This window comes from Suncus etruscus, chromosome 12 (assembly GCF_024139225.1).
Source record: "Suncus etruscus isolate mSunEtr1 chromosome 12, mSunEtr1.pri.cur, whole genome shotgun sequence".
NCBI classification, from domain to species: Eukaryota; Metazoa; Chordata; class Mammalia; order Eulipotyphla; family Soricidae; genus Suncus; species Suncus etruscus.
Window position 1 is genome coordinate 33,248,747 of NC_064859.1, and position 24,419 is coordinate 33,273,165.

A 24,419-nucleotide genomic window follows, 5' to 3' on the forward strand; every position below is an offset into this window, starting at 1 on the left:
GTACAAAGCAGTACCTTACCTCCTGCAATAGCTGTCTGGCCCCAAGTTACATTTTCTGTATTCCTGTTTACACATCATTTCATTTCCTAGACTAAAAAGAGGCAAGAAATACCGTATTTTCCGCCGTATAAGACGACCCCCTAATTTTGCAGTTAAAACATATGTGTAGGCCTATATTCGCTGTATCACACAGAATGTTCCTGTGCTGCAACCGTATGTACCACAGTGAGCCAATCACAACAAGCAAAGGTTCAAAGGTTATACTGTCATAGACTTCCTCTCTGACTCTGGCCGATCTGGGCAGGCTTTTTACAGTGTAGATTCGGGTCCAGAACATTGTCTAATTTGCATGCATCAAAAGCCTGCTTGGATTGGCTGAGTGAGAGAGGCGGGTCCAAGCAGCCTTGCAGTGATTGGTGCAGGATCGAGTTGGACAATTCGTTTTGTGGCAGTATTCAGACTATTTTCGTTTAGCGGCATATTGAAACATTTTTCGGGATATACTCGGTGTATAAGACCACCTCCGATTTTCGGTTGACTTTTTTTTGTTTCAAAAGTCATCTTATACACCGGAAAATACGGTAGTATACATCTACTTAGGACAAGTACTCGATCACTAGTGAAAATCAAAATCAACAACATGAGAACAAAGAAAAGACAAAAGAATGATCTGAAGCAATTTTCAGAAGAGAAATAAAGCTACTTTAGCGGAGGTGCTAAAATCCTACCTTATATTGCAGTTTTTAATTAAGTTAATATTTAATGTCTTTGTATTGTGACTAGGTAAACATTTTTACTGGGTCATGTAATGTACAATTATTTAAGTTGGGCAATGTTGTTTTCTCTGGCAGTAATAATTGCCTCAACTCTTCTAGTACCTAGTTTTTCATTTACATGTTACAGATTAATTCTTGATTGCTGAGACTGCCGTAAAATTTCTCAGTGTAGTAAAAAACTTTTATATTTCCTTTTGTCTCTTTTATTACTTGACAGTAGCATCTGGAACCTTTTCCTCTACTGCTCCCGTTTGAACAGTCACTTTATATGCCTTTTTCTTGCACAACCTCCCAGCACGCCTCTTCACATTTTGCTATGCATGCTTTTATTTGTGTCCTGTATTCAATCCTTTGATTTTTTAAAATACCTACCTTTCTTACTTTAATTTCTGATTTAGTGAAACACATTCTCTAATAATTTCCTGAAATGATGAGTGGGAGGTTATTTATTTGAGCCTTTCTATGCCTAAACATAACTACAGTTTACCTTTAACATAGGTTAGTATCTGGCTATACAATTCTTTAGACATTCCCAATTGTCTTCTAACAATTTTAGTATTTTGGAAGGTTGAATTCTATCCAGATTTCTATTTCTTTAGTTGTTACCTATGGTTGTTTATGGATGCCCCAGGGCTCTAAAGATGGATCTTGTTTGAGATATAATTTACACTTTATGAAACATACCAGTTTTGAGTCAAAGAGGTTGCTCAACTGACTGAGCAAATGCTTTGCGTGTGGGATACTTGGTTTTTAATCCTGGGTGCTGTATATGATCCCCAGCACTTTTTTGTGTTATTTGGTGGGGGGGTTGTTTGTGGGGGTTTTTTTTGTTTTTGTTTTTTGGTGTCTGGGTCACACCGGCACACCGACAGTGCTCAGGGGTTACTCCTGGCCCTATGCTTAACAGTTATTCCTGGCAGGGTCAGGGGACCATATGGGATGCCGGAATTTGAACCACCGTCTGTTCGAATCTGCTGCATGCAAGGCAAATGCCCTACCACTGTGCTATCTCTCTGGCCCCCTCCGAGCACTCTTGAACACAGAGCTGAGAGTAACCCTGAGCACTGTCAGGGATGCCATAAACAGTAGAATGAGAAATTTTACACAGTGTGAGAAATCAATAAGTAATCTGTAATATGTAAATAAAAAAAACTGTTAGCCATAGTGTTCAGTGCTCACTGGGAAGAGCTTACCTCTGGCTGTGGTGCAGTAGAAATTCTTTTTTTTAGAAATTCTTTATGGTGGGGCCGGAGAGATAGCATGGAGGTAAGGCGTTTGCCTTTCATGCAGGAGGTCATCAGTTCGAATCCCGGCGTCCCATATGGTCCCCCGTGCCTGCCAGGAGCAATTTCTGAGCCTGGAGCCAGGAATAACCTGAGCACTGCCGGGTGTGACCCAAAAACCACAAAAAAAAAAAAAAAAAAAAAAAAAAAAAGAAATTCTTTATGGTCCCAGGAACTACTGGCTCTAGAGCTGCCAGGCTCAACTAGCAGAGCCGGCAGAGTTAGAGTTGGCACATTTGGGTACTCGGGATCTGAACTCACAACTATGTCCTTCTGAGGCAGGTGCTCTAAGCTCCTGCATGTCTCTAGGTTCAAATACTTTATCCTAATATCTACTGGGATGACCAAATAGTTTTTCTCCTATCTATCTATCTATCTATCTATCTATCTATCTATCTATCTATCTATCTATCTATCTATCTATCTATCTATCTATCAGTGTGCTGAATTACATATCGGTAGTTGACTTTTTAGTTTTATATTTGATATTCCTGATATAAACACCACTCAGTCATTATTCATTTTACTTATTGTCAAATCAATTTGCTAATGTTTTTTTTTTGGGGGGGAGTTTTGGGGCCACACCCGTTTGACTCTCAGGGGTTACTCCTGGCTAAGTGCTCAGAAATTGGCCCCCCCCCTTGGGGCCGGGCGGTGGCGCTAGAGGTAAGGTGCCTGCCTTGCCTGCGCTAGCCTAGGACGGACCGCGGTTCGATCCCCCGGTGTCCCATATGGTCCCCCAAGCCAGGAGCGACTTCTGAGCGCATAGCCAGGAGTAACCCCTGAGTGTCAAATGGGTGTGGCCCAAAAACCAAAAAAAAAAAAAAAGAAATTGCCCCTGTCTCAGGGGGACCATATGGGATGCTGGGGGATCGAACCGTGGTCCTTCCTTGGCTAGCACTTGCAAGGCAGACACCTTACCTCTAGCGCCACCTCACCGGCCCCCGCTAATGCTTCATTAATAACTTTATGGCCATATGCATGAATGTTGTGGGCTCAATCATTTTCTTGTTATCTTTGTTTTGTTATTAGGATAACACTGACTTCATAAGATGTGTTGGAAAGTATCCCCCTACCTTTACTTTCTAAAAATCTTTGTATCATAGGGCTGGAGCGATAGTACAGTGGTAGGGAGTTTGCCTTGCATATGGATGACCCAGGATGGACCTGGAAGCGGTCCCTGATGTCCCATATGGTCCCCAGAACCAGGATCAATTTCTGAGCGAATAGCCAGGAGTAACCTCTGAGCATCACTGGGTGTGACCAACCCCCCCCCAAATCTTTGTATTGCTTTGTTTTGTTTTGTTTTGAAGCCACACCCAGGGACCCTCAGAGGTTACATTGGCTCTTTATTCAGGCTCAGGGAACCATATGACCAGGGATCGAACACAGATCAGCTGCATGCAAGATAAACGCCCTCCCCACTGTGCTATCACTCTTGCCCAATTGTATAGATTTTATATTATTTCTTCTTTAAATATTTGATAGTTTCTCAGGGAGGCCATCTGGGCCTAGCATTTTCTTTATGGAAAGTTTTTCTTTTTTTAAATAGCAAATCAATTTCTGTAGTAAATGTAGGTGATTTCTGTCATATATTTCCTCTTGAATAAACTTTAGTAGTTTGTGTCTTTCAAGAAATATGTTCATTTCACCTAACTTGTTAAATGTATTGACAAAAAGTTGTTTATAATATTGCCTTATGATCCTTTTAATGTTCATAGGATTTATAATGATCTCTGTCTCATCATTGGTAATGGTGATTTTCTTTTACTTCCCACTTTCTTTGGTTCTCTGATGGATTAGCCTATGAACTTGTCAATTTCATTGATCTTTCAAAGAACCAGTTTTTATTTTCCACATTTTTCTATATTTTTCTGCTTTCTATTTTATTGATCTCTGTGATTTTCTTTTACTTCCCACTTTCTTTGATTCTCTGATGGATTAGCCTATGAACTTGTCAATTTCATTGATCTTTCAAAGGACCAGTTTTTATTTTCACATTTTTCTATATTTTTCTGTTTCTATTTTATTGATCTCTGTTCTTCTCTTTATTATTTTCTCTCTCCTGTGTACTTTGTTCTGTTTGTAGTTTCTGAAGGTAGGCAATCTGAGAACTTTTTTCTTTCCTAATTTGTTGTAAATACTATACATTTCCTGTTAAATACTCTCTCAGGTATCAAAAAACAGTACATTGAGTGAGGCTTTGCCTTGCATACAGCTGGCCCTTTGATCCCTGGAACCCCATGTGATTCCCCAAGCCCTATGGGGAGTGATTGCTGAGCACAGAGTCAAGAATACCCCAAGCACCACCTCAGAACTGCCAGGTTTGACCCTAACAAAAAGGTTAATTAACTAAGTACTTAAAACTTTCTTAGAAGCATTCACAGATGTTATTTTTAATTTTTTTGCATTAATTAAAACTATTTCTAATTTCATATTTACTTACTTTTTGGACCCAAAGTTGTAGAGTATATTATTTATTTCATTTCTAAGTATTTGGGAGATTTTCCAGAAATCTTTCTGTTATTTATTGCTAATTTGATTCCTTTTTTTGGTTGAAAGAAAACACTTTATGTCTTGATTCCTTTTAAATTTATGGAGACTGGTTTCATGATCATAAATATGGATCCTCCTACTGGGAGAAAATGCAGTTGTTGTGCAAAAGCATTTTGTTATTATGTTAACAACACCCGAACAGCAGTTTGTCTCTCATTGTAGAGCAACATATTAGAGTTTGGGTTTCACATATTTGGCCTATAAGCTCAGTAAATATAAGTTCCCTCAGGAGAAAACAAGCTGTCTGTCAATGTTCTCTGCACACCATGAAAAATCCCAATTGGAAACTAAACATTGCAATCTGCAGACTACTTTCAAATATTATTGTTTGTGTTCATATATTTGTTTTAGCTTTCAAACATGAACACCCTACATTACTGATAAGATGTCTTTTCTTAAATTACTTTCTCATTTCCGAATAAAATTTAAAAAAGTATATTTAATTTATTCTCTTCGTTCATAGATGTATTTTGAGGGGATATGTGGATAGCATTGCTCAGTATCACTGAATTTTTTTTTTATTATTTTTGGGTCATACCCGGCAGCGCTCAGGGGCTACTCCTGGCTCTATGCTCAGAAATCGCCCCCCCATCAGGCTCGAGGGACCATATGGGACACCGGAATTCGAACTACTGTCCTTCTGCATGCAAGGCAAATGCTCTACCACTGTGCTATCTCTCCGGCCCCAGTATCACTGAATTTAACAGTCAAAAGTGATCAGGAGGGGCCCAGAGAGATAGCACAGCGGCGTTTGCCTCGCAAGCAGCCAACCCAGGACCAAAGGTGGTTGGTTCGAATCCCGGTGTCCCATATGGTCCCCCGTGCCTGCCAGGAGCTATTTCTGAGCAGACAGCCAGGAGTAACCCCTGAGCAATGCCGGGTGTGGCCCCCCCCAAAAAAAAAGTGATCAGGATATGTGAAGAATTTGAGACTCCTTGTAATTAGCCAAAGTTCTGTTTATTCTGAAATGTAATATTTCTACAGACCTTAGACTATGGTTCAAGGCATATTGGCTTTGAATATTTATCTTATTAAGCATCATCATTGTAATAGATGAATAAAAATTTAAGTCTATTAGAAGAGTTGTTGCCAGTATTTAAAAAAAAAAAAAAAAAAAACTACAGCAAAACAGGTGCCCAAGAGCTAGTACAGTGGGTAAATGCTTGCCTTGCTCAAGGCAACCTGGGTTCCTTGTCCGACATTCGATATGGTCCTCAAAGCCATTCAGGAGTGATTCCTAAGTGCAGAGCCTGAAGTAACCCCTGAGCATCATCGCCAATGTGACTCCCAAACAAACAAACAAAAGCCCCAGCAAAATAAAACAAATGAAAATAGTGATTGATTCCCCTCCACCAACCACAAAGGAAAGGGGTGGGGACTTGCTGACTGAGCCACAGTTACTATTCCAGATACTGGAGCTAGAAATGGAAATCCTAAGTAAAAGATGATCAACTCTAGGCAAACAGCCTCTGTTTTGAGAGAAATAAACTTCTGTATTAAGTTCACTAAATTAGTCACTCTTGTTGCAACAGTTAAGCCTATATCCTAACCTCTTAGATGACTCCAGCATCTATTTCTCTAATCCTGACTCCTTTCACAGAACCTATTTCACCTTCCCAGTTTTGAAATTCAGTATGTCCACATCACAGTATATTTTTAATGTTCCACTGTGGTATTTCTTTTTTGTTTGTTTGTTTTTGAGTCACACCCAGCAGCACTCAGGGGTTACTCCTGGTTCCACACTCAGAAATTGCTCCTGCCAGGCTCGGGGGACCACATAGGATGCCAGGATTGGAACCACTGTCCTTCTGCATGCAAGGCAAATGCCCCACCTCCATGCTATATCTCTGGCCCCCCACTGTGGTATTTCTGATAATATCACAATTCTCCTACTTCTGAAGAAAAAAAATCCTAAAAGTTCACATGGTAATTCACATGGTGAGCTCAACAAACTGAGTACATGCTTTGCAGATAGGAGGCTCTGGTTTGATCTCTGGTATTGTAATGCCAGGTATGGGCCCCCCACCACCAAAAAAAAGAAGAGGATATACCCTAAGGTATATTTATATAAAACAATCATAGGGGCCAGAGTGGTGGCACAAGCGGTAGGGCATCTGCCTTGCACACGCTAACCTAGGACAGACCATGGCTTGATCCCTCGGAGTCTCATATGATCCCTCAATCCAGGAGTTATTTCTGAGCGCATAGCCAGGAGTAACCCCTGAGCATCACCGGGTGTGGCCCCCAAACAAAAAAAACAAACAAAAAACAATCACAAACATTTATTGTTCAGTGAAGAAAATAAACATTATTATGCCTGTAATAAACCACTTTTTGTTTTAGAGAAAAAAATACACTCTTTGGTGTATACATATTTATTTGTCTGTGCATAGAATATTTTGAAAAAGATGTCCCCAAATTAAGTTGCTATTCTATATTGAAATGTTAGGTGCCAAGGTGCCAAGTTCTTAGTGTGTGATAGGAAACTAGTTCTACTATTTGTGATATGCAAAGTATTAGATAATCACACAACTCTAGGGGCACTATTCCACTCTAATCTGTATGAACGTTAACCGTGGAGTTGTGCTGTGTGTAGATTGGGGAGATGAACTTATCAGTCCAGCTGTGCTGTTTTATGTACAATTTAAAAATATACTCCTATCCTCTTCTGTAGTTCAGACAAAACAGCTCTTATCCAAAGCCATCTAATTTAAAATGTCCTGGGATTTAATAGATCTTCATTAGATTACTTACACTTCTGTTAATAGTCAGTAATTTATTTTTTAACGTTTGATTTTTTTTTTTTTACTTTTTTTTTTTTTTTTTTTTTGGTTTTTGGGCCACACCCGGTAACGCTCAGGGGTTACTCCTGGCTATGCACTCAGAAGTCGCTCCTGGCTTGGGGGACCATATGGGACACCGGGGGATCGAACCGCGGTCCGTCCTAGGCTAGTGCTGGCAAGGCAGACACTTTACCTTTAGCGCCACCGCCCGGCCCCTGATTTTTGTTTTTTGAGCTACATCTGGTGATGCTCAGGGGTTACTCCTGGCTATGCGCTCAGAAATCGCTCCTGGCCTTCTCTCTAGTGCCACAGCTCTGGGCCCTCCGGCCCCTGTTTTTTTGTTTTGCTTTGTTTTTGTTTAGTTTTTTTTGGTCACACCTGGTCGCATCAGGGATTATTCCTGACTCTGAGCTCAGAAATAGCGCCCAAAAGTCAGTCATTTAAAGCAAACTTGTAGGGCCTGGTGGTGGTGACTCAGTCCGTAGTAAAGTATCTGCCTGCAGGTGTGAGGCCAAGAGTTCTATCTATCCCTGGCATTGCTCATATCCTGAGTGTGAAGAAAGGGGACACTGCTGTTTGTTTTCCCAAAGCAATAAAAGGTGTGTGTGATCCCAGCATCCCCCAGAACACACAGACTAGTGCCTGGCCATCACAGCTACAAAGGGAAGAGGAGAAGATAAATAAAATGAACTTTTATTATCATTTCCAAAATTTTACTGGTTCCTGAGGCAGGTACTATGTTTAGTTACAAAAAAACAGCAAGATGGGGGCCAGAGAGATAGCAGCGGTAGGGCATTTGCCTTGCATGATACATGCAATATAGGACAAACCTCAGTTTGATTCCATATGGTTCCCCAGCCTGCCAGGGGCGATTTCTGAGTGCAGAGCCAGGAGTAACCATTGAATGCTGCTGGGTGTGGCCCAAAAAACAATCAATAATTAAATAAAGTTAAAAAAAAAAAACCAGCAAGATGAAGCCCCTGAAACAGATCAGGCAATAAGTGAGGAAGATAATATATTCAAGCTGAATCAACAAGAGAACAAGGAGAAACTCCAGAAATGAAAAAAATCATGAGAAAGATCCCATGCAACAGGGGGATTAAGACATCTGGCAACAGAGGCCAGAGAGATAGCACAGTGGGCAGAGCCATTTGCCTTGCACTCCGCCAACCTGGTTTGATCCCCAATATCCCATATGTTACCCTGAGCACCACCAGGAGTAATTCCTGAGTGCAGAGCCAGGAGTAATCCTGAGCATCACCTGGTGTGGCCCCCAAACAAAAAAAAAACAAACAAAAAACAATCACAAACATTTATTGTTCAGTGAAGAAAATAAACATTATTATGCCTGTAATAAACCACTTTTTGTTTTAGAGAAAAAAATACACTCTTTGGTGTATACATATTTATTTGTCTGTGCATAGAATATTTTGAAAAAGATGTCCCCAAATTAAGTTGCTATTCTATATTGAAATGTTAGGTGTCAAGGTGAGGTGACCCCCTCACCCCTAAAAAAGAAAGGAATCTGACAAAAATTAAGTTCCTTGTACCTGAGGTCATGGTGAGCCTTAATTCTATTCCTGTTTAAACATCAGTGTTCCCTGCCAAAAGATCTGTTGCATTAATATAATGAAGTAACTTGAAACTTATTGCATATTAAAGAATAAATTCTTGTCTTAAAATATTTGGGGGGGGGCTGGAGAGATAGCACAGTAGGGAGTTTGCTTTACACACAGCTGACCTGGGTTTAATCCCCAGTATCCTATCTGATCCCCCACGCATTGCAGGAGTGATCCCAGAGTGCAGAGTCAGGAGTAATTCCTAAGCATCTTTGACACAAAAACTAAAGAAAAGAATAAAGAGAAAGAGGGCTGGAGAGATAGCCTGGAGGTAAGGCGTTTGCCTTTCATGCAGAAGGACGGTGGTTCGAATCCTGGCATACCATATGGTCCCCCAAGCCTGCCAGGAGCATTTCTGAGTATAAAGCCAGGAGCAAACCCTGAGCGCTGCCGGGTGTCACCCCAAAAAAAGAATAAAGAGAAAGAAAAAAAAATCCATTCTTATCTTTTAGCACTGAAATGACCAGGTAGTTTTTTGTTTTGTTTTGTTTTTTTTTCCCCATCTCCACCAGGTAGTTTTTACTAATTACTTCTTTTTTTTTTTTTTTTTTGGTAGGGGGTCACACCCAGCAGCTCTCAGGTGTTACTTCTGGCTCTGTGCTCAGAAATCGCTCCTGGCAGGCTCAGGGGACCATATGAGATGTTGGGAATTGAACCCAGGTCTGGTCCATCCCTGGTCAGTAGCATGCAAGGCAAATGCCCTACCACTGTACTATCTCTCCCGCCCCTTTACTAATTACTTCTAATAACTCCAAGATGGAATAGGAAAAGGCATTTCCTTAAAACTTGACTAAGAATTTAATCTCTCAGGTGTCTTTATCCTAGAATCTATCAATGACTATAATCTGAGAAGCTGAAATATGCATTTAAAATTGGGGGGGCACACCTGGTGGCACTCAGAGTTACTCCTGGCTCTGCACTCAGATATCGCCCCTGGCAGACTTGGAGGACGGGATTTGAACCCAGGTTTGACCCAGGTTGGCCATGTGCCAGGCAAACACCCAACTACCTCCAGCCCCAGCAGCTAATTTTTTTTTTTTTTTTTTTTGGTTTTTCGGGCCACACCCGTTAGATGCTCAGGGGTTACTCCTGGCTACGCGCTCAGAAATTGCCCCTGGCTTGGGGGGGACCATATGGGACACCGGGGGATCGAACCGTGGTCCTTTCCTTGGCTAGCGCTTGCAAGGCAGACACCTTACCTCTAGCGCCACCTCGCCGGCCCCAAATTTTACTTTCAATTTTTGTTCGTTTTTTTTTTGTTTGTTTGTTTGTTTTTTTTTGGTTTTTGGGCCACACCCGGTGACGCTCAGGGGTTACTCCTGGCTATGCGCTCAGAGTCGCTCCTGGCTTGGGGGACCATATGGGACACCGGGGGATCGAACCGCGGTCCGTCCTAGGCTAGCGCAGGTAAGGCAGGCACCTTACCTTTAGCGCCACCGCCCGGCCCCTCCAGCAGCTAATTTTTATCCTAGAAATTCTGCTGCTTTACAGGACAAGAAGATAGTATAGTGAGCAAGGTTATTGCCTTATATGTATCCTATTCAAATTCAATCTTCAGCATTCCATATGGTCTCCTGAGCACTCCCAGAAGAGATCTTTGAGCACAGTTTAGTATTGCTCCAAGACAAAACTAAACGAATAGAAACAAGCAAAAAATTCTGCTATAAATTTTCACATTATCCTAAGAAAAATTTCAGAGATGCACATCAAGCTATATGTAGTGAAATGCTTTGGAGTGGACCTGAGCAATACTATTGTAGGTAGGGTCCTAAATGTGCATTAGACCAAGCAGGGTTCAATCTCCTGCATCTCAGATGGTTCCCTGAGCCTATCAGGAGTAATCCCTGAGCCCAGAGCTAGGAGAGACCCCTGAGCATCACTGGATGTGACCCAAACCCTCACCTCCACCCCAAAATAAACAAATAAAATACTTCTTTTGTCTAGAAACATTGGCAAACATTAAACAACAAAACTGAAAGACCAGTTAACCTAGGACATTTATAGAGGTTATAAAATTTTAGATATTAGAAGAATCAAATGAGGGGCCGGAGAGATAGCACAGCGGTAAGGCGTTTGCCTTAGACGCAGAAGGTTGATGGTTCGAATCCCGGCATCCCATATGGTCTCCCAAGCCTGCCAGGAGTGATTTCTGAGCTTAGACTCACGAGTAACCCCTGTGCGCTGCCAGGTGTGACCCAAAAACCAAAAAAAAAAAAAAAGGATAAAATGAGAAAATTATGTAAAGCATTGCCCTGGATCATGCCAATTTGATGTTTTAAAAAAACTGTATATCTGGGTGTTCGAACTGGGCAAGCTCCATATCTCACTTCTCTCAAACAAGATCTAACCCAAGCTGTGAAAGATCATTAGTATACCGGCCTATGCAACACAAAGCTGGCCGCCATTTAGGGAGGAGAGGATGAGCCCAGCCCTGCCTTGCAGAAGCCAAGCCTGCTGCCTCCATCACCCACAATCACCTTCTTCCTGATGGCCCTGCTTCATCTCTGACCCACTATTATTGCCTTTGGGGACATCAATCTGACCAAACTTCAGGTACACCTATTCTTTGGGCTGATATCATTAGAGATTTTTGGAGCAAGTGTGGGCACCCTGCTATTCTCCCTCCATATATTCCTTCTTCCAGGAGGCCAGACAGCTGAGTACATGCCCCTAAAAGTCATAGTATCAGAAATGATGCTTTGAATATCTGGACAGCTTCATTTTTTTGATGCTGTCAGAATGAACAACTAAGGGCCCAGAGAGATAGCACAGCGGCGTTTGCCTTGCAAGCAGCCGATCCAGGACCAAAGGTGGTTGGTTCAAATCCTGGTGTCCCATATGGTCCCCCGTGCCTGCCAGGAGCTATTTCTGAGCAGACAGCCAGGAGTAACCCCTGAGCACCGCCGGGTGTGGCCCAAAAACCAAAAAAAAAAAAAAGAATGGACAACTAATAATAAACCTTCTGCCATGGTATTAATTACTTCATTGAAGGCACAATAATTTTCACAAATGTGCTTACTACTGTACTTTTCCTTTTTTCTTTCAACTTTCTTTTTTCTCTTCTTTTTTATTTTTATTGTTTGTTTGTTTATTTATTTATTTTTGCTTTTGGGGTCACACCTGGCAGCTCTCAGGGGTTACTCCTGTCTCTATGCTCAGAAATCGCTCCTGGCAGGCTTGGGGAACCATATGGGATGCCGGAATTTGAACCACTGTCCTTCTGCATGCAAGGCAAATGCCCTACCTCCACGCTATCTCTCCAACCCCATGTTTTTGGTTTTTTCTTTTCTTTTTTCTTTTTTGTTTTTGGTTTGGTTTTTAGTTTTTGGGTTTTATTATTTTTGTTGTTGTTGTTTTGTTTTGTTTTTAGGTCACACCCAGCAGTGCTCAAGGGTTACTCCTGGCTCTATGCTCAGAAAATCGCCCCTGGCAGGCACGGGGGACCATATGGGATGCCAGGATTTGAACCACTGTCCTTGTGCATGCAAGGCAAATGCCTTACCTCCATGCTATCTCTCTGCCCCCCCCTTTTTTTCAAAAGCTTTGCTTTCACTTATCCAGAAACAAATGTGTTATGATCAACTATATCCACTATGTGAATCATAGTTTAAATAAATTTAAAAATATCAAATTGTTGGGGCTGGAGCACAGTGGGTAGGGTGTTTGCCTTGCACACAGCCAACCCAGGACCTACCAGGGTTTGATCCCTGATCCAAATTCCAGATGGTCCCCTGAGCCTGCCAAGAGCAATTTCTGCATGCAGAGCCAAGAATAATTCCTGAGCACTCCAGGTATGCCCCCTCAATAACCATAATTAATATCAAATGTTTAAAAAAAAAAAAAGAGATCCGGAGGAAAGGGGGAAAGGGGGGTCGGGTGACCCAGGTCCGGGCCCCCCACCCTAGGCCAGGCCAAAAGGCCGCTGGCACATGCGGAGGTCTGCCAGCTGCCCGCCCGTGCTGCTAAAAATCCTGCTCCAGGAAGGGAGAGAGACCCTCCCAGGCCCCAAGGGCAGGGATTTAAGCCCAACCTAGGCCGGTCCCCAGACCCGGCCTGGGAGTGGGGAAAACCCAGGGTGCCCCATCAGCTCCTCCCAGAAACCCACCTGGAGATCCGGAGGAAAGGGGGAAAGGGGGGTCGGGTGACCCAGGTCCTCTCTATTGCCCCTTAAGTGTGAGGTGAAACGAGAGGATGCTCTGCACCATCCTGACTGCAATATGGGATATGCAGACTCCAGGATCTTTAATACAGAAGCATGATACCAACAACAGAGACTATGTGAGGAATGGAGGTGTATTGCCACTACAGACGATGACTTGAATTGGACAAACTAGTTTGCCTGGAGCCTAGAGTCAGTCCTGTGCCAGGAAACTTCAGGGGTAGGGTCTCCATGTATTTAGACCATAATTTGTCTTTCCATGTCCCTTATGTTTTGGTGGGCCTATGCAAACAAATGCCACTTTAATATCGTTTTTTACTATGTTCCCTTGACTCCAATCCTTAAGAAAAACAACCCATTAAAACTTTTGAGGTTAACTTAAACTAGTAAGCATGTGCATGGAACTAGATAAATGTACTTTGCCCTCAATGTTTAAAGAGTTACATAAGTCTAATATCTTTAGATTATATGGTGTGCTGCTAAGAAACAATATGTACTACAACTGGGGATTTGAGGGACAAAGTAATTGTATTGTACATGGGTTCAGTTTTGTTTTTCTTAATGCTCTTTGGCTGAAAGTTCAAGGCTGGGATATCATCGATGGGACTACTGAGAATCCTGTTAATGGGTGATTGGGCTTCCACTGTAACTTTACCCTGTCCTCTTTCTTTGCATCTTTGTTGTCATAATTAAAATAAAAAAAAAAATTAAAAAAAAAAAAAAAAAGAAAAGTGCATATCTGAAAAAGATGTTCACCTATATGTTATTATTGCTGCTCTTTGGAACTTTGAATTTTTATTTATTTATTTATTTATTTATTTATTTATTTATTTTTGTTTTTGGGGATCCACATCCAGTGATGCTCAGGGATTACTCCTGGCTGTGCTCTCAGAAATCGCTCCTGGCTGGGGGACCATACGGGGGATGCTGGGGATTGAACAGAGGTCCATCCTGTGTCAACCATGTGCAAGGCAAATGCCCTACCACTGTGCTATTGCTCCGGCCCCTCGGACTTTGAGTTTTTATAGATTATTTTTCTTTCTTTCTTTCTTTCTTTCTTTCTTTCTTTCTTTCTTTCTTTCTTTCTTTCTTTCTTTCTTTCTTTCTTTCTTTCTTTCTTTCTTCTTCCTTCCTTCCTTCCTTCCTTCCTTCCTTCCTTCCTTCCTTCCTTCCTTCCTTCCTTCCTTCCTTCCTTCCTTCCTTCCTTCCTTCCTTCCTTCCTTCCTTCCTTCCTTCCTTCTTTCTTTCTTTCTTTCTTTTTTTTCTTTTTCTTTCTTTCATTTTTTTTTTGGGTTGGGGGGAGTCACACCCAGCAGCGCTCAGGAGTTACTCCTGGCTCTATGCTCAGTAATCGCTCCTGGCAGACTCAGGGGACCATATGGGATGCCGGGATTTGAACCACAGTCCTTCTGCATGCAAGGCAAACGTCTTACCTCCATGCTATCTCTCTGGTCCCCTTTGTTTCTTTCTTGTTTATTTGTTTTTGTGTTTTGGGGGCCACACACGGCGGTGCTCAGGGGTTATTCCTGGCTGTCTGCTCAGAAATAGCTCCTGGCAGGCACGGGGAACCATATGGGACACCGGGATTCGAACCAACCACCTTTGGTCCTGGATAGGCTGCTTGCAAGGCAAACGCCGCTGTGCTATCTCTCCGGGCCCTGTTTCTTTCTTAATGCCTCTATGTATTTTTCAAAGTTAACCAGTTTTCTCTTAAAATTAAGAATTTAACCCATCCAAAATCAATTTAAAAAGTTTAGGACTGGAATGATAGTAAAGTGGGTAGGGAGGTTGCCTTCACACAGCCACCCTGGGTTCAATCCTCTGAACCACATATGGTCCCTTGAAGTCCCCCAAGTCCTTCAGGAGTGATTCTTCAGTGCAGAGCCAGAAATAAGCCTTTAGCACCACCGGGTATGTCCCTCACCCCCCATCTGAGAATACTTCAATTTGCTTTTCTTATAATACTGTGTCTCTTATAGTACTCTGATGTATATACAAACTTTAAATGTGAAAATGCATCCTATGATATGATAAAGAGTTATGTAGAGTTATTTCAATGTGATTATGTACTTCAAAGAGAGGTAAATGTTAGAGGTGGCAGGTGAAAAGAGGGAGAATAAAGCCTAAGTACCTTTGTTATAAATTTTCCTTCTAGGAAGAGTAACTTAATGATTTTCTATCTAAATGAACTATTTTACATTTGTGGAGAGGACAAGCTTCACTATTACCCAGCACATTCATAAGGACTAAAATATATGGTATTTAGAAACAGCATAGACTAGAGAATAATAGCTTTCCCCTAAATTATATATAAGTATCCTTTTAAATTATCCCTGGCAAGGGAAAAAAATTAAAAATAGAAGATATGGGTCAGAATCAACTCAGTTCATTCCTTATAAAACATTCATAGACTTGACTAGTGACATTTGAGTATAGCATAAATACAAATTACATGTAAAGTTTTTAATAATGAAAAATAAAATAAAAGACCAGCAGATGGCACAAATAATATATTTAATAAAAACTTCTAGGGTACATATTGTAAAAGGTATCTTCCCTGATCTTATTCCAGGGAGTAAGAGAAATTGTATTTAGAACAAAATTTCCATCGCTAAAAATTTAACTTGTAGAGGAGTTGAAGTCCATAGATAATCAACAACAAACTGGACTTGGGGGGGGGGAATTGTAGGTTTTTTTTTTTTTTTTTTTTTTTTTGGTTTTTGGGCCACACCCGTTTGACGCTCAGGGGTTACTCCTGGCTATGTGCTCAGAAATCGCCCCTGGCTTGGGGGAACCATATGGGACGCCGGGGGATCGAACCGCTGTCCGTTCCTTGGCTAGCGCTTGTAAGGCAGGCACCTTACCTCCAGCGCCACCGCCCGGCCCCGAATTGTAGGTTTTTTTAATTGGAAAACAAATATACAACTTGGAATGGATGAGGTAAATTGTGCCATAAACAAATTTTAAGTGGCTAAAACAGAGTTTAAATAGCAAGTAACAACAAACTAAATTATTAATTGTGAGCACATTAATAAGAAGAAATGCCAAAGTCCTTATGTAATGAGAACCTGTACCAGGGAAGCTCCACATCCCCCAAAGCACACTGTAGTTATATCCAAGGAAGGGGAGCACATGAAATAAACAAAACAATGCCTAAGATCTGTGTGATGGGGACCTACCCCCATAAATTGCTGTTCAAAAGTAATACGAAGGTGCTACTCCTTGCAAATACAACTGAAATAGTCCAACATTAGAGTCTTTACTAATAAGACCCTGATACTAATTTCAGATTCCTGATTGCTGGACTGGATCTGAAATAGATTTTCTACATTCATCAGCATGTGAAGAAATCTTTATTCACCATAGAATAGCCAGCATGGGGCCAGAGCGATAGCACCGTGTGTAGGTCATTTGCCTTGCACATGGCTGATCTGGGTTCAATCCCTGACATCCCATATGATCCCCCGAGTCTACCAGGAGTGATTCTGAGTGCAGAGCCAATAGTAACCCCTGAGAGCCTCTGGGTGTGACTAAAAAAAAGGAAGAAAAAGGAAGGAAGGAAGGAAGGAAGGAAGGAAGGAAGGAAGGAAGGAAGGAAGGAAGGAAGGAAGGAAGGAAGGAAGGAAGGAAGGAAGGAAGGAAGGAAGGAAGGAAGGAAGGAAGGAAGGAGGAAGGAAGGATAATGGGGTGTGCCCCCCAAGACCTCTGTGGGCAGAGGTTCCCAGAAGGTTCCCAATGCCACATTCATCTCTACGTACACAGGGCAGTGCCCACAGCAGCAGGGGACAGCTGCTATGGGCTAGTAGGAGTAGCCGCCCTTGGAGCCAAAAGGCTGGGCAGGCCCAGCCAGCTCTGGGAGGTAAGCAGGCTCTCATCCAAGTGTGACAAAGGGACTGTGTCCTCATCACTGACTGGCAGCTCAAACTCAGCCTTGAGCGCTGGCCTCTGATTGTCCGGGAAAGCCAGGAAGAAGAGGGCCTCGGGCTCAAAGACACGGAGCGCTCACCTGCCACCTTCTACAGGATGCCTTTCTCATAGTAGTATCTTGACTTGACTAGAATGAGCGACTCAGCTTGTCATCGTTCATAGCCGGCCAGTTCTTCTGGATGCCCCAGGCTCGATGAGTTTGAACTCTATCCCTCGGCCAGTCCAGGCAATGAAATGGTGGGGTCGTCCAGCAGAGCCACCAGAAACTGACAGAGCTTCAGTGGCTGGTAGAGTGGGCCTTCTCGAAATGCCCCAACCCCTTCCAGAAGGCTTATTTTTAAAGAACATGTTTTTGTTTTTGTTTTTGTTTTTTGTTTTTTTTTGGGGGTCACATCCAGAAGATCTCAGGGATTACTCCTGGCTCTACACTCAGAAATCGCTTCTGACAGGCTCAGGGGACTATATGGGATGCCGGGATTCCAACCACAGTCCTTCTGCATGTAAGGCAAACGCCTTAGCTCCATGCTATCTCTCCGGCCCTTAAGAACATGTTTGTTGGGGCAGGCGAGGTGGCGCTAGAGGTAAGGTGTCTGCCTTGCAAGCCCTAGCCAAGGAAGGACCACGGTTCGATCCCCCGGCGTCCCATATGGTCCCCCCAAGCCAGGGGCAATTTCTGAGCGCTTAGCCAGGAGTAACCCCTGAGCATCAAACGGGTGTGGCCCGAAAAAACAAAAAGAAAAAAAAAAAGAACATGTTTGTCATTGCTTGCTTTTGTATCTGCCTTCAGAAAAAAAACAGCTCCCAGCAAGAGGACTGTGGTCAGAGGAGGGACCTCTCGCTGGGAGGTGTGGTCAGATGAGGTGCGGTGATGGGTGTGGTCAGAGGAGGTGTAGTTAGGGGTGTGGTGAATGTTGTCAGATTGTCCTGGCCACTGTTAGAGGTCAAGAGTATTGATTGCCTCAGTATTGATTACCTCTCAAAAGCATGTGCTGCAGAACAAGGCAGAAGTCTGTGAAGCCAAACATGCATTCCAATAACCTGGCCTGACACTTCGGCAGGACTTTCACTGTGGCTTACAGTCCACTTGATGTGTGCAGTCTTGCTCCAACTACCAAACCACTGAGGGTTTACTTGGAAGGCAAGTTTATATAAGCTTATCTACTTTATGGTCACTTGTTACATCTTGTTTTGTTTTGTTTTATTTTGTTTTGTTTTGGGGCCACACCTGCTGATGCTCAGGGGTTACTTCTGACTATGCGCTCAGAAATTGCTCCTGGCTCGGTGGATCATATGGGATGCCGGGGATTGGGGATCAAACCAAGGTACATCCTGGTTCGGCTGCGTGCAAGGCAAACACCCTACCGCTATGCTATTGTTCTGGCCCCATTTGCTACATCTTTAATGCCTAGCTAGCTAGCATTTTATACAGAGTAGTCTTTATACTAAATGAATACGTATTGTTAAATGAATACTTTTCTGTAATGTTTAAGCTTTTTTTCAAATGAATACATTACTTTTGAAATCAAAGAAGGTAAAGGGTTGGGGTGCCAATTTTATACACAAAACTAGAGAACTTTCTGGGGCAGAGCAATAGTACAGCTGGCACAGCAGATATAGTAGGGCTTGCCTTGTATAAGGCCAACCAGGTTTGATCTCAGGCACCCAATACAGTCCCCTGAGCCTGAGAAGTGATTCCTGAGGACAGAATCAGGAGTAATCCTTGTGCATTGTCAAGTATGGTCCAAAAGCAAAAACAAAAACAACTAGAGAATTTTTTTTCTAGAAAGACAACTTTATTTCTTTCTCTCCCACAGTCTTTATTTGAATGAATTTAATTTTTGAGTGCAAATATTGTTCCATAAATACAAGCCTGATAAAGCCCACTTGACTTAAATCATGTCTAATCTGACTTTAAATAACTATCCGAATCTGTACATTGCCAGTGATTCATGGTTGGATGTCCCAGTTGTGTCCACTTTCCCTCTTCATAAAACCTAGCTGCTTCCTCTCCTCTGGACATCTTACATTCAGCTGCTTTACATATACAAATTATGTATTCATGACACTGAAAATGAATGAGTAGATGAGATTTTAGTCCATGTGACAAATCAGAACTCTGAGAATAACAGGCAGCGTAAATGAACTGGAGTAATAGGACAACACATGCTGAATCACTGTCGCGTGAGGCCCTCAAAACCAAAATAAATGAATCAGTTAAACTGAAAAAGTTGAGCAGTGTAGAGTAGCCATTTGGGACACAGAGATAGCGTAGCGGCGTTTGCCTTGCAAGCAGCCGCTCCAGGACCAAAGGTGGTTGGTTTGAATCCCGGTGTCTCATATGGTCCCCCATGCTTGCCAGGAGCTATTTCTGAGCAGACAGACAGGAGTAACCCCTGAGCAACACCGGGTGTGGCCCAAAAACCAAAAAAAATAAAAAAACAAAAACCAAAAAAAAAACAACAACCAATATTGCATTTTTATTTCTTCATTCAACCAAAACCTTGAAAAAGTGGCCATTTCCAGGCAGCAGGCCAAGTGCTGGAGATGTGGTGATTCCTGCAGGGAAGATGTACATTAAACAAATAATCACACTAATAATTATTTAATGCAAAATTCTTGTGCTGAGAGCTGGACAGACATCTATGCTGTCATGGGCAAGAATGACAGGAAATTCCAGTTTGGATGGGGAGTAACTGTGGTGAAGAAGGCCTCCCCCCAAAAAACAGCCTAAACTGAAGAAGAAGCTGGACATAGCTAGAAGAAGACTTTAGGGTGGAAGGGACAATGGATGTCAAAACCCTAAGATAGGAAAGGGTTGGAGGTAGTCAAGAATTTGAAAGAAGATTGTGTGTAGGATAGTAAGCAGGAATACGAGTGATTCAGAGGAGCCAGAGCGATGGCATAAGCAGTAGGGTGTTTGCCAGGTGGTTCAATCCCCTGCGTCCCCCAAGCCAGGAGCGATTTCTAAGTGCATAGCCAGGAGTAACCCCTGAGCATCAACAGGTGTGGCCTCCCCCTCCCCCCCAAAAAAGAAAAGAAAAGTAATTCAGACTGAGCTTGTCTTTTGTCTGAAAGTTTATTGTAATTCAATTAATCTGCTCTCTTCAAGGAAATAAAAGCAGAGGAGTAGTAAATGTATCTAAAGCTACACTGTCCAGTGGAAGTAGCCACAGTCCTGAAAGTCTAATTAAAGAGCTCTTGAAACATGACTGACATGCTCCGAAATATGGGCTGGCTGGATTGAGAATGGTTCAGGTGATTGAGCACATGCCTTGCCTCTATTAGGCCCTGGGTTCAGTCCCCAGTACCACATATCCTGCCCAGCCCTCAGTTATGGCCTTGATGGCCTCTGAGCACTGGTAACATACCATAAGTGACACCCACAATAACAGCACACATAATGTTTAAGACTTGCTTCTGATACTTTTTCATATTGCTTATATGTTGTTTATAGGAGTCATTCCTAATGAACAGTGCTTAGTCCTAGCAGTTCTCAGGTAAGGAGGACCCACCAGGGTCACTAAAATGATACTGGGGAGGAATGGCAGCACACTGTGCTAGGTAGGAATTAAACCGTGGGCTTAGCATGCATGAGAGGACTGGGGCATATAATACAAGCTACCACTTAAGCTTTCCTTCAGCCCTAAAACAATCACATTTTTATATGCTGAGTATGATAAGATATATTCTTAAATTTAATTCCAGTTGTTTCTTTGGGTGGCTGGGTGGGGAATGCTTAGGTGCTACTAATGCTTCTGTGTTCAGGGGCCACTCCTGGCTGTCCTCGGGGACCATATGTGGTTGGTATATGCCAGGCAAATGTCTCATGCCTGTACTATCTGTCCAGCACCTTTCCCTTGGTTTTTAACATGACTGCCAGAAAGTTTGAGCTTACTTTCTAGCCTGACTTGTTTTTGTTGTTTTGTTTTGTTTTACTCAGATATGAAGAAATACAACTTGAGCATGTGAAAGATTAGGAAAGGTGATTTACATCTTTCTATCCTAGGAGAGTTATTACCATTAATGGACTGTTTCATTTATTGGATGCAGGAACAAGAACAAACCATACAGACTCCTAAGGTGACTTCCAAGTACAACAGAATCTACGGATTATCAAGTGCTAGGAGGCAAACACAGTCATTGTAAGGGCAGGAGGAGCAAGTTTTCTAGATGGAGCCTCTAGACAGGGGTCCTCAAACTTTTTAAACAGGGGGCCAGTTCACTGTCCCTCAGACCATTAGAGGGTCTGACTATAGTAAAAACAAAACTTATGAACGAATTCTTATGCACACTGCATATATCTTATTTTGCAATGAAGAAACAAAACAGATACAAATACAATATGTGGCCCGCGGGCCATAGTTTGAGGACCACTGCTCTAGAATGTCACACAACTAGGAAATCACATGCTTCTGTGAGGGAAGAACTGCTGCCCCAGAGGGAGATGCTACCTTAGCTACATCAATGCCAGAAATGTGGACAAGCCTTTCCCAACATTACTAAATTCTGACTTCTGGTTTACATGGGAACTATGATTAGCAAAACCTAAATTTTATTTCTAGTTTAAGTGTTACAGATTTTGCAATGGAGCAAGATATACAAGAAGAAAGTTCAAAGAACATTGACTGTGTTATTCATTGATCTATCAGAAGGTTAGAGAGACTATTTGAAAGAATGCCAATGTGAAAAAAAAAACTAAACACATGCACATCTAGTGAGTTGAAAACCAAAAATTGGTAAAGAAAATAGAGGTATTTCGATGGGTGAACCTTCAAACATTATACCAAGTGGAAGAAGTCAGTCCTGGAAGACCATGTACGGTTTCATTTATACGGAATGTCCAAAGGAAATATATCTATAGAGACAGAATAGATTAATGGTTTTCTAAAGCTGAGGCAGTGATGGGCAGATTGGCAGGTAGTAGTTAATGAGTGCATGGTTTCTTTTTGGGATAATGACATGTTATAAAATTAATTGTGATGTGTTCATGATCCTATGAATATATTAAGCATATTTAAGTGGGTAAATTGTGTGGTATGTGAACTATGTGCCAATAGTCATTTTTAAGTGAATTTCCCAATTTCTAAAATAGAAAAAGTGGTTAAAGGTATAATTTGTTTTGTTTTGTAATTATAATCAGCAGTTGTAGCTCTGTGTGCTGTGCTGAAGGGTCACTTGTAATGTTATTTAGGGATCATTCCCAGTAATGTTTAGGGTAGGAACCATGCAGTTCCAGTCTTATCATTAGAGTAGGCTATATCCATATTAACCCCTTGTTGAAAATAATGAAAAATAATGGTTTTAAATATAAAAACCAGAGGCTGAAGTGATAGTACAGCAGGTAGGATGTTTACCTTGCATGCGCAGACCTGGGTTTGGTTCCCAGAAAATGTCCAAACTTGCCCTCCTCTTGTCTCTGTCCCCTTCCTGCTGAAACTGGAGTCATAAACACAAAAGTCAGGGTTGTTCCATTCAATCTCCAGCAAAACCACCTCTCTGCAGTGGTTGTGGTTATTTGACTATGGTGGAAATTGCAAGGAGAGACATCAAAAAATTGTATTTCCTTTTTATCAAAATAAGATTCTCTGTCACCAGAGTCGTTCTCTATGACAAGCATCAATTGCAAGGACACACTACCCTGTCTAATTGTGTGGGTTTTGTGTAATTTTTAAATCAGAAACATCAGAGCTTTAGGCATTTTGCACAACAGTTTTCATTCTGGAATGTACTCAAGCAGCAGGACAAAGGCTGCTGACCCCATGTTTATTTTTACAGCTGGTGATTGAAGTTCTTTTCCAGCTATAATAGATTGGAATGCCAATATCTTTGTCCATTTTTAACTTGATCTCAAATCTTACATTGCATAGAGAGTTATGTTTTTACTTTCATATAAAATAAAAGCAATCTTCATGCTCATGTTTCTAAAGCAAATATTGTGTGTTTGTCTCACCTTGACTCCATAGAATTATTTTTAATATAAAAAATAGTATTCTGGGAGAATGTTAATTTATGAACCTTTCTAATATGAAGATATTAAATACCTATAGATTCTATTCTATAGTCTCTTCTGCCTATAATATCAGCCTTCTTTTTTTTTTTTTTCTTTGGTTTTTGGTTTTTGGGCCACACCCGGTGACGCTCAGGGGTTACTCCTGGCTATGCGCTCAGAAGTCGCTCCTGGCTTGGGGGACCATATGGGATGCCGGGGGATCAAACCGTGGTCCGTCCTAGGCTAGCGCAGGCAAGGCAGGCACCTTACCTCTAGCGCCACCACCCAGCCCCAATATCAGCCTTCTTAACACAATAATACTATTCCTTTTGTGTATAATTTGAATACTTAATATATACTAATTGTCTGCTGTGAGTCAGATATCAGGGCACAAGAGTGATCAAGGTAGACAAAATGAGGTTTTGCCTGCTTTGTACCTTATATATTTGGATTAGAGAGATAGACTAAACCAGCCAAAAAAAAAAAAAAATAACTTCACACTGAGAATAAGCAGGAGTAAAGTAACCTACTTTGGGTAGGAAGGTCTGGGAAAGCCTCCCTGAGATGCAGACCCAAAGAAGGGGCAGCTAGGCACAGGCCCTGAGGGCAGAGGGAACAGGCATGACTTAAAGAGCTGAGGGTGAGCATCAAGGAACTGGAGAGCCAGGCAGAAGCCACATAGTGTGAACCTGTAGCTTTTATGCTCCGTGATTTTTTTCTCCAAGGGAGTAACATGATTCAGTTTATATTTTTCAAGTGCTTCAGCCTAAAGTATCATATGAGGGATGGGTGAGGGGCAGAATTAGAGCTAAGAAAAGAATAGGATATTTGTTTTAATGAGTTGAATTCTATTTTTTTTTGTTTTGTTTTTTTGTTTTTGGGCCACACCCAGTAACACTCAGGGGTTACTCCTGGCTATGTGCTCAGAAGTTGCTCCTGGCTTGGGGGACCATATGGGACACCGGGGGATCAAACCGCGGTCCGTCCAAGGCTAGCGCAGGCAAGGCAGGCGGCAGGCACCTTACCTTTAGCGCCACCGCCCGGCCCCTGAATTCTATTTTTTAGTAAAAATTTTAAGATATGGGGCCGGATAGACAGCATGGAGATAAGGCATTTGCCTTGCATGCAGAAGGTCGGTGGTTCGAATTCCGGCATCCCATATGGTCCCCCGAGCCTGCCAGGAGCGATTTCTGAGTGTAGAGCCAGGAGTAACCCCTGAGCGCTGCCTGGTGTGACCCAAAAAAAACCAAAAACCAAAAAAGAATTTTAAGATATGTGGTGATTTTTTTTTTTTTTGAAAGTAAGAATCCTAAGGTTTATTTTTCTC

General features: G+C 42.1%; 1 pseudogene; it reads right to left on the reverse strand.

Annotated features, from left to right (window-relative positions):
• Positions 1-16,975: 16,975 nt before the first annotated feature.
• LOC126024139 (ETS translocation variant 4-like) lies at positions 16,976-20,535 on the reverse strand (annotated as a pseudogene).
• Between the last annotated feature and the right edge of the window lie 3,884 nt (positions 20,536-24,419).